Genomic DNA, 10,000 nt, shown 5'->3' with positions numbered 1-10,000 from the left:
AAAAACTAAGGTATTAATCACATATGCAACACTCCATTACACAAATTGTACTATTTTGCTTGATATTTTTTAAGGCTCAAGGTTGGAGTCCCTCCCTACCAGCGGCACTCCCAGAGATTATTTCAACTTGCAAATGATATTTTCTTTGAAATAATCCTCTCATAGACGGAGAAAATTGCTGTAAGCATTTTCCTCCAAAATCCTTCACCAAGGGCCTTCACTAAGGGCATAATGGATTGGAAGCTGTTAGACAGGGAGAACTGGAAACTTGGCTGGGCCTTCTTCTCCACATGGGCGCAATTAGGGTTAACACGATTTTTAACGATTGGAGGTCAGAACTAGTGTGAGTACCGATATTCGGGAGAAAATAGGCCGTGATAGGTTTTTAGGAATGATGCAGGCTCTTCATTTTTCCGCTAACCGTGAAGGCATCCGAAGGACAGTGACTGCAATTTGCCCAGAATGTGAAGGTCAACCAGGGCTATAAGGCCTTGCTTTCAAATATATCATTAACATTTGTGAGAATTTTTATTGAAATGTTTCAATTTTGCAATAACTCTGGGGTAACATAGATTAAAAAAAATGTTTATCCCATAAATTTATATTTTTCTTGCCGTTCATTGTGTGTTCTACTTCTGTGGCTTGAAAAAATTAAATCTACGGCCGTTGAAACAAAAAAAAACACGTAAAGACTAATTCCAAGATATTTCCGCCATTAACCTAAGGAATCAATGGTAGAAGAAGTATTATAAACGGAAATATGAAAAGTTCACTCCTTCATACAAGGAAAATTGCATGTGTGTAATGCGGGTTGCGTGAATTGTCAATTACTGGTGACGGGTGGCATACATGTATGTCATTAGGGTTTTTTACTAATTGCTTGAAATAGAAACGAAAAAAATTGCAAATTCTGTTGTATTACTTCCAAGACCACCGTTATGAAGCAAAATCACCCATCCGTCACTGGAGGTTTCGGTGAAAATATCATCCGCATTGAATGTGTTAACTCCCCGAAAAGTTAGCTGAAAGAAAAATTAAAATAATTGTCTTTCCAGCTGTCTACTGGTCACTTACTGAAGACCACTCGCTCCATACTGTTTGCCTGCATAGCATACTCAGCCCAAGGCAACATTGGCCCAGCCTTATCATATAATACAGTTTTACTAGTACGATGAAGCCTAATGTGGAAACTGATCAATGCCCAACTGTACAAGGTCATGCACGAATTAAGTAACCCTGGCCATAAAACGTCTCTAGTAACTTCATTAAACTTAAGCGATTCCTTCATGATCTCTACACTCAGAAAGGAGTTTTTATATAAAAATTTCAACAATGTGTATAAAATGTTCATGGAATAGTAAAATTCCATTATTTTTAGAACAAACTTCAATAGTCAGGTCCAATTGGCTCTAGGGGATTTTAACACCTTGGCCACGCTACGGCCCAGCATAAGTTTACACAAAGAGAGATCGTTGAGTAGGGAAGCGCGACAAAAATGCAGCCAAGACCAATGCGCTCGATAATTGCGAAGTGGGAAAAAATCCCATGGGAGGGAAGAGGTTGAGCTTCCCGCCTGCGCGCTACACGGATAAACCCCAGCACGGTGCAAGGATATTCGCCTCCCGTCCCTCTGCTAAGTCCATCCCCACCCTACTCCTTGGCTTGGGTCACCCCGCCCAGATTGGAATTCCTCGGTCGGAACAGTGGACAGGCGAGTGCTGGCCAGCGATACGGAGAGGCGACATCCCCTTCTCCCTCCTCCCCCCCCCATAACTCCGACCCAATCCCAGCACGCTCGCAACAAAACAGGCGAACCCTGGACTGCGCACCCCTTTTCACCCATCCTTAAAAAAATGTCCCCATCCTCAAAGAATCTTGGTCCGAGGGTAGCGACTCCGGCGCCTTTTATTTCATCGCTCCTATCTTCCAGGTCTCCCGCCACCACACATAATCCCGTCCCCCGCGCATCGACGATGTTCAATTGTTGCACTTTTCCCGCGCACGCGTCATTTTGACTCTGCCCTGCGACTCTCTCACGCCTTACTGGTTATTTCTCCCGCCCCTCACAGCTCGGCACACGCCCCTGAATAATAAAAAAAGCACCCTCTTCACAATCCCAGTCAACTGTTCACTTGATGTGGCTGCTTTTGTTCCTATGGCAGGATTGTGGCGCAATGACTTCCCGACTGGGAGTTCGAATAAAAGAATGGGAGAGGTAAGAGGGGATGTGGCAGGGAGTTCTCAGCCAGGAGAAGGGTCCGGATGAGGAGTTGGTGGGGAGATTAAGGGTTCCCCCTCTCCCTTCAACCGAAGGTGTCATCGGGCAGTTAGCGGGGGATGACAGGCGTTAACAGTCCCTGCTACACAGCAAAGATAACGAACGGTAAAGAGGAGTGAACGGCGTTGGACGCTACGTTTGATCAGCCATCCGTCAATTGGAAAATATTTTGATATCTCAAATTTATGGGGCTTACATCGGCATATCAGACGCTCCGAGTAGTGCGGTTGATTAGTCATGAATTGTGTAATACTGCGAAGCCTGCCATGTGAACGGCGGTGAAATATACATGAATTGCCGCGAGAAAAAATTCCCCTGGTCTTGGTATCGAACCACGGACACTTTCCGGACGACTTTGCAGAATACTACGCTGTGAAGATTCTTTAACTCCCACAGCAATTTCCAAACATCTAGTAGGATGAGGCTCGGTAAAATTGCCATGGGAATGTAAGAACCTGGATAGCGTAGTGGTCTGTGCAGTTCCCCATAATATTTAAGTACCGTAGTTCGATTCCCGGTCCAGAGGATATTTTTCTTATTTCATTTATGTAGAATCATGAATTGTTTTTTTCTGCTATCTACTCCATATACTTAGTCAGTTGTGAGTGTAGGTATATCGATACCTCCACTGTACAAACGCTCAACAATCGCTCACTGAATCAAATCCTCTCATCTGGTACTACTATACCAGTTGACCTAGTAGTACTAGATGAGCGGATTTGATTCGGTGGGCGATTGTTGAGCGTTTTTGCAGTGGGGATATCGACATATTTTTATGCAGTTTCAATGTTTATTTCTCTGAGTTACCAAGTGCCTTGTTTTTTGATTATTTTATATCAGTTCAGTTTGTGAATCTTACAACAGAGAATACATGTGCTTTTAAGATTCAAGTTACTAATTAATTTCCATCCAGCTTGAAAACCAACCCGGGACAATAGTGAGAAAGCATGGCGCCGGGGTAACATTTATCATTTAAAAAGTTCTACCTTAGGCACTATTTTGGGATAGAACTATGGACTCTTGACTGAAATTTGTGTTAACCAGACCTGCGGAGGATGGAAAAATGTCGTTCAACATCGATTTATCGAGCAACCGATTTTTAATCTAATTGTAAATTGAAAGATCGACTTGTCACCTGAATTTTTGTGAAAGTTATGATAAAGTAAGTATCCGATTGATGAGTGTTCACGTCTCCATAAAATTCATGATGACGATAGTTATGCGGAATTATTAACAGGTTTAAAGAGCAAGAATAATCATTTGCTAAGATTCAAGTTTTCAGGTAAGATATATATTCTCATTATAAATATATGCATTTGCCGTTTGACCTTCGAGGTAAGGGTTTAAAATTGATTTTATAAAATACATCCAACTTAATGAAATATAGCAAAATGAATAATAAAAATAATTATAATCAATCGCCACTTACCAACTTTTCTCAGAACACAATGAGAAAGATTTTATATCTATTATATTTATGCTGGGACAAGTTAACGTATATTCTTCAATCATATGCTGAGAGAGGTTGATGTAGGGTGTAAGAACGGTGTATTTCATTAATTTGCCTCATTTATGCATATAACCTGATTGCAATCCGAACTTGGCAATCACCTATAATTTTTTCGGTTAGTGACGATCTGCGTCTTTCGATTCCCAATCGCCATGCCCTTTCATCCTTCCTCAGTTTTTCATCGAAACCTCTGTCACCCATTTATTTTTGCACCACATGTATCCATCTTTTCCTTGGCCTGACTCTCCTTCGTCTTCCCTCTACGTTCCACTGCACCATTTGTTCCGGGAGTCTTTCATTTCCCATTCGTTGCACATACCCGTACCACTTCAATAGGGTGTTTTCCTATTCTTTTTAATTTCCTAAATTGAAATATTATTACTCCTGGAGTACGTATTTCACGCTTTTAGATTTTTAAATCACTATATCTATTTTTCGCGATTAAATAAAAATTTTCAAGCGAACGAAAACGCAACGGCTAGGTATGAATGCTGGGAAAAGCCCGTGTGACGTTCCTGCTGCCGCTGTGTGAGGCCACCTTGGTCCGAGGCTATGAGCGCTGCTACGATGCAGACTGCTGGCATGAGGCGCTTAGTTTAAATAAGAATTACTAATACCCTTTCAAACGAAGGAAACTTTCTGACCTTAGCCAGTTTTAATAGGTGATTATTAAGACATGTTTCCCTGAGCTCTGTGCCTCATGCATGTATTGGTAATCTCAGACGATGTAAAACTCCTATCTACTCGTATAGAAACTAGGTCCCTGTGACGTCACGTGGAGTGGCATCGCATGGGCGCCAATCTGGCCTTTTTCAAATGAGGATAAAATTGACCCTTGCCATTCGTCTAAACCGGTATTTCTAAAACCAAATAATTTGTATATTATGAATGCACTAATGGTGGGTAACGAATTGCACTCAATGCCTTTCTTTTAATGAAGGAAACTACCCTATTGCCGTGTGTTTATTTAGTCTATTATTCTGTCCTTTATTATAGTTATTCCCCTGATTCTTTAATTTTTTTTTCTTCCCCATAAGTTATTTCCATGGTCAATAGTAGGTTTTGTGATTTTTCTACTTCTGGAAATACTTCACTGTTGTAAGCTATTTTCAGTGATGTATGGCATGTTATCTTTTTTTTCCTCTTGTTTTTCTGATCCCTTGATAAGGTACTCCAAAATGATGTTGCCGTTTTTCCTTAAACCTGGCCAGCATTTATATACGTAAATATTTTATGGACTGATAATGCAATCATCCGAAACCTGGCGTCATCTATAAACAACTCGCCGAATTTACTCCCGTGTTTAGGAAACAAATTCATAACGTTCATAGTTCATTTAGTGAATATGTTATTAAAAAATTCATCATTTACGAGAAGGACCAAAAGAGTTCCATTTAACGCTTGATTGTGTATGCCATACTTTGTGCATTCTTCGTATCCCCCGTCCCGAATTAAATGTCCGAATGCGTGTCTGTATCTGAATTCCCTTTTATTTCTTATGCCTTTCATTTTTTTTATTTACCCATTAGTTGGTAGTAATTCTCTAATACTAGGTTGGAAGACTCATTTTGAAGGTAAATATTATATTCTAATAATTATAATGTAATTTTTCATTTGAAAATTCTATTGCACATTAACTTTCAAGATACCTTTCCGATTTCTCTCTCCTTGACTGTTAGCCGTTGCATTGAGCCATTGATAAGTATTCATGCTCTCGAAATTTAAGCCTTGGCATTAATCTCTTACCTTACTTAATGTTCTAGGCTTAATTAATTGCATCACATCACAATGCCAGATTCCGTAAAATTGATACTTTTTCAGACGCGGGAAAGAAAGATTTAAACATTCTCACCTTAATCTAGTTCTTCTCTCGATCTTATTTTTTTCAATTAAACGTGTTGTCTTAGCAATAATCTTACCAAATAATCTAAATTAGAGGCATAATTTATGAAATTGACACCGGGCTTAAATGGTTGAGGAGCCTTTACTCAGCCCACGATGTGATAATTGGTGAGGTCTGGCACGCAACCTTGAGATATAATTCTAGTTTTCCCCCCTCACCCGTAATTCACACCTCTTACTTAACTGTAACTATTTTGGATACAATCTTCAAATACCGGTCGTTCACTCGGTAGTGAATGTCTGTGGGCTAGCTTTGACGGTTAGGACTCACCTCATGCGATCATTTACCCATCAGTAGTCAGGATTTGGGGAGTCTGGGACAAGGTCAAATTAAACGTCCCCTTTCACTCCCAGTGCATTCCAGACACGTGCCGAGCCCATAGCTTCTCCCACTCGAGTTGGATATGTTCCCATTAGCAGTTACCAAGGTCTTAACACGTGTGGTTGCAACGTGACTCCTCCCACTCCCGCATATAAATGACTCCCGAGTGATTATTACCTCATTCAACGTTAACATGACCTCCAGAACTGTTGCTGAGCTGCGAAGAGATCCCGAAGCCTCCCTGGAGGACACCAATCTCCGGGTGGAGAAGCAGTCAGATCCGGATACTTACATCGTGTACATCCCTCAACGAGGCACAGATTTTGTGCTCTCGGTACTTTTTAACGAAGTTTACTACTGCGTATTCCGACACCAGAGAAAGATATTTGAAGTGATCGGACATAAAGTGACTTTCTCCGGCTTCGAGAATGAGAATGGTGTAGTGGAGAGATTTAACATAACGAACCAGGATGACATCACCGATCCGGATAAGCGACGCCTCGCGGACAAGCAGCACCCAATCATCTGGTTGGATGTGTACGAGTGCTACCAGCCCCGAGTCTACGCAAAAGGAGGAGGAACGAGGACTCAAAGTGATTGTATTGACGGACCAAAACCTGTTTGTTATACAGACCATAGAAAATCAAAAGTGGATTATGGTACCACAGACGCCATTAAAGGTACCCGTCTGAGAGTGATAAAGTTTATACTCAAAATTGAAGTTGATATGTATATTTATTAACAATAAATATATTAAATACTATACTATGTGTTTTTTATTTCCAAATGAAAGACCAGGGTAAATTTTAACAACAAGTTTATTTTCTTCAACCGCACACAGATGAGTTTGTTACATTGTTCACCATATACATGGTTTCATAGTTCATTTCCCCACTCATACTTATGTTATAATCCTCTTGAAACAATTGAACAGCACGTCTGAGCGCAGACAGTTCTCTAGCACTCTCGTTTAAATAACCACATTCGATTAAATATCCCCAGATACAATCATATTGTCTCAATTGTATAGCATCGTAAATGATCAAAGTGAACATGATGATGTAAAACAATAAAATGATACATTTGACTAGAAAATCTAACATATTTTATTTCGTATACACCAATCAGCTAGCTTAAAACAATTTTTTCTGGCACATTGTAGATTACCATCCATATGAATTTCAATTAAACAACCCTCATTCGTGGTCAATTTCGTGAATGAAGGACACCCATAAAGTTCCAGATTAGCCACACAAATTCCCTTGGGAAGAAGACTTGTTAAGAAGGCAGCTTTTTGAGCACCCTTTGTGAATAGATATTTAAAATTTTTAGTATAATTGTGAAGTATACTCTCCAGTTCTGAATAATCCACATCTCCAGAGTATTCGCACAAGCCGTGATAGTTGTTTCTCAGCCAAGAAGACTCTTTTGTAAAGAGCAATCTCTGTGGTGATTTAAATAACCACGTATTACAGCATTTATTCTGGACAGCGATAATTGCCAATTCTTTGACAATAAAATGTCCATTGCTACCCGTAAATCCTTGAAATTCGACAATGGCACCCATCGTGATGTATGTCCAACTTACAAGGTTTTTACACCCAATGCCAGGGGTTGAACTTACATCAAGACTCTCTAACTTACGGAACTTTCATTCACGCCAGAGGTTAGAAAGCCTTTCACTCACACAGGCTATTCATCAGCCGAACCATACGCTATGAGTACCATCTCTAATTCAAGTCTTTCAAAATCACAATCTGTGATATTCTTTGCTAATTTTGTGGCGAGAAAATGTCTCACTTTGTCACGACTAGCTGAAAGTCTCTGGAGAAATAAATCAATCAGCTTGAAGAGTTTCACCAATGCAAACCACTCTTCTTGCTTTAAATTAAAGGTCTTTTTAATAACCAAATGAGTCTTCCCAAAGTAATTCGCATAAGCCAAACAGGAAGTTAAAAAATGCTTTTCTCCTTTGTAAAAGAACAAATCCACATCCTTTTCACAGTTCAAGATGTTTGCCCACTCGCTTTGTGAAACAATTACACTTTTTTTTCCAACTTGATTAAATTGCACAACTGATTCAAAGTCTCTACCAGGATCGTAACCAATACACACACTCTTTGTCTTTGTTTTGTTCAAATAATACACAGTTTGAAGAAGTAAATTGTCCGATTGTCCAATAGAAGGAATAAAATTTCCAGCAGGTTTCTTTCTCTTCACCGGAGGAGACTGATGGTCTGCATCCACCGATGACTGCATGACGACTGGCGTATGGTGACGTAACCGTCCTTATTTAGAGGTTGATGTAGGAGGAGGGGTGGGGGAACAGTCATCCGGGCAAGGATCAACTTCGGTTTTGAGACGGTTATACTGGAACCACTGGGCGAGAGAATGTGCATCTCTCAATGCGCAAGTGCTGTTGCGCAATTTGTGACAAGGATTGAGGCAGGAAAAGGCAAGAAAGGAACATTTTTCGGGAGGGGGACAGTTTAACTCTTTTTCGAGAGAGATGAAAGTGCGTCCCGTCAGATCGGTCAGGAACTCACACTCTGCTTCGCTGAATGCGTAGAGAGCGGTTGCACCCTCAGTCATAGCTTCCAGGGTAGTTGAAAGTTCGGTGTGTGAAATGAATCCTTCGTTGAAGGATGTCTCATCTCGTTGTAAGGGGTCTGGGAAACGTAGCTTCTTTCCTCCAGCGATGAGCTTCCCATGTTTCTTGAAACTGCCCCAAAATAAACGATTTGAATCCACGTCGACGGCTGCAAGCTCCGTCACCCCGCCTTGGCTATAAGTCACAGATACCACGATCTGCATTCTGCGGCTGTTTCTTCTCAAATAATCACCTCCTCTTCCTGCTCATCGTATTTATTCGGGAACAGCACCGCTGAGCTCTGGGATGACATTTGGCCCGCCGAACTCGCTTGAAGGTCTGATGAAACAGCTTCAGGGCTCGACAATCGTTGAGATGAGGGATGGTGCGATGAAAGTGTGCGAGGAATTTGTGTAGTGTTTGACCTAATGATTTACTAGCGGTATAGAGGCAGCAGTATTCACCGCAAATATCCGAACGAAAGCTTTGAATTTGAACGTGATTGCGAGTGACTGAGAATGACTTTAAAAAATTACTTATATTTGAAACAAAAGGAGGTAAGCCGTAGGAATCAAAATACTCTGCATAATTATTATGTAAATAGACTGCAACCCAGTGTGAACCCGGTAATTTAGATGGATCTAAATTTATTATGTAAACTCCATTTCGTGGTGATTTTGGTAACCTATCAGATGCGTAAACTCCGCGAAATATATTGAGTGGTCTTAGTAACCTGTTAATTTGAATTCCATCCATGACTAAAAGTTTGTGATAATGTTTCTGTTTTTATCAATTTCCACTGTTGCATCATACTCTGAGAAAAGTAAACACGTAACCGTTCTCGATAATTCGTTTTCAAATCTCGCCTCTATTCTCACCACACCTCTATCTCCTAAACTTATATAGTCCTCATTACCCGAATCATCGGGTGTTAGATCGAAGACTAGCATAAAATAACCGTGTCCAAACATATCGTAAGTGATTTGATTACCCCGATTGTAATGCTTTATCCCACTTCCTGAGAATATTGTGTCATACGCTCGCGCCCAATACTTTTTACTTGAAAAATTGCATTGTAATCCCTCGGACGGAATTTGCACACCGTTCACAAAGAGTGAAAAATTCTCGAGCGAATAGTGAGAGAGAGCAAATGGATTCTTATTCAAACTTCCCGCATATGCTTCATTATCCACCATTGTAAAAATAATTACATTAGGTATTCGACCCACGATCGCATTGTCAAGGCTTAAAGTTCGTCCACCAGAAGGAACAGTAAAGGTTTTCAACTCGGTACGCTTGTAGTGATATTTGGCATTGTTGTTTTCCAGGATTTTATTATGTGCAACTAAAATGGATGGGTTAATATCGAAATGTTGAACGTATAAAGTTGCGTCTAAA

Source organism: Ischnura elegans, chromosome 4 (assembly GCF_921293095.1).
Source record: "Ischnura elegans chromosome 4, ioIscEleg1.1, whole genome shotgun sequence".
Taxonomy (NCBI): Eukaryota; Metazoa; Arthropoda; class Insecta; order Odonata; family Coenagrionidae; genus Ischnura; species Ischnura elegans.
The sequence above is the reverse complement of the archived record's forward strand: the minus strand, read 5'-3'. Positions refer to the sequence as shown.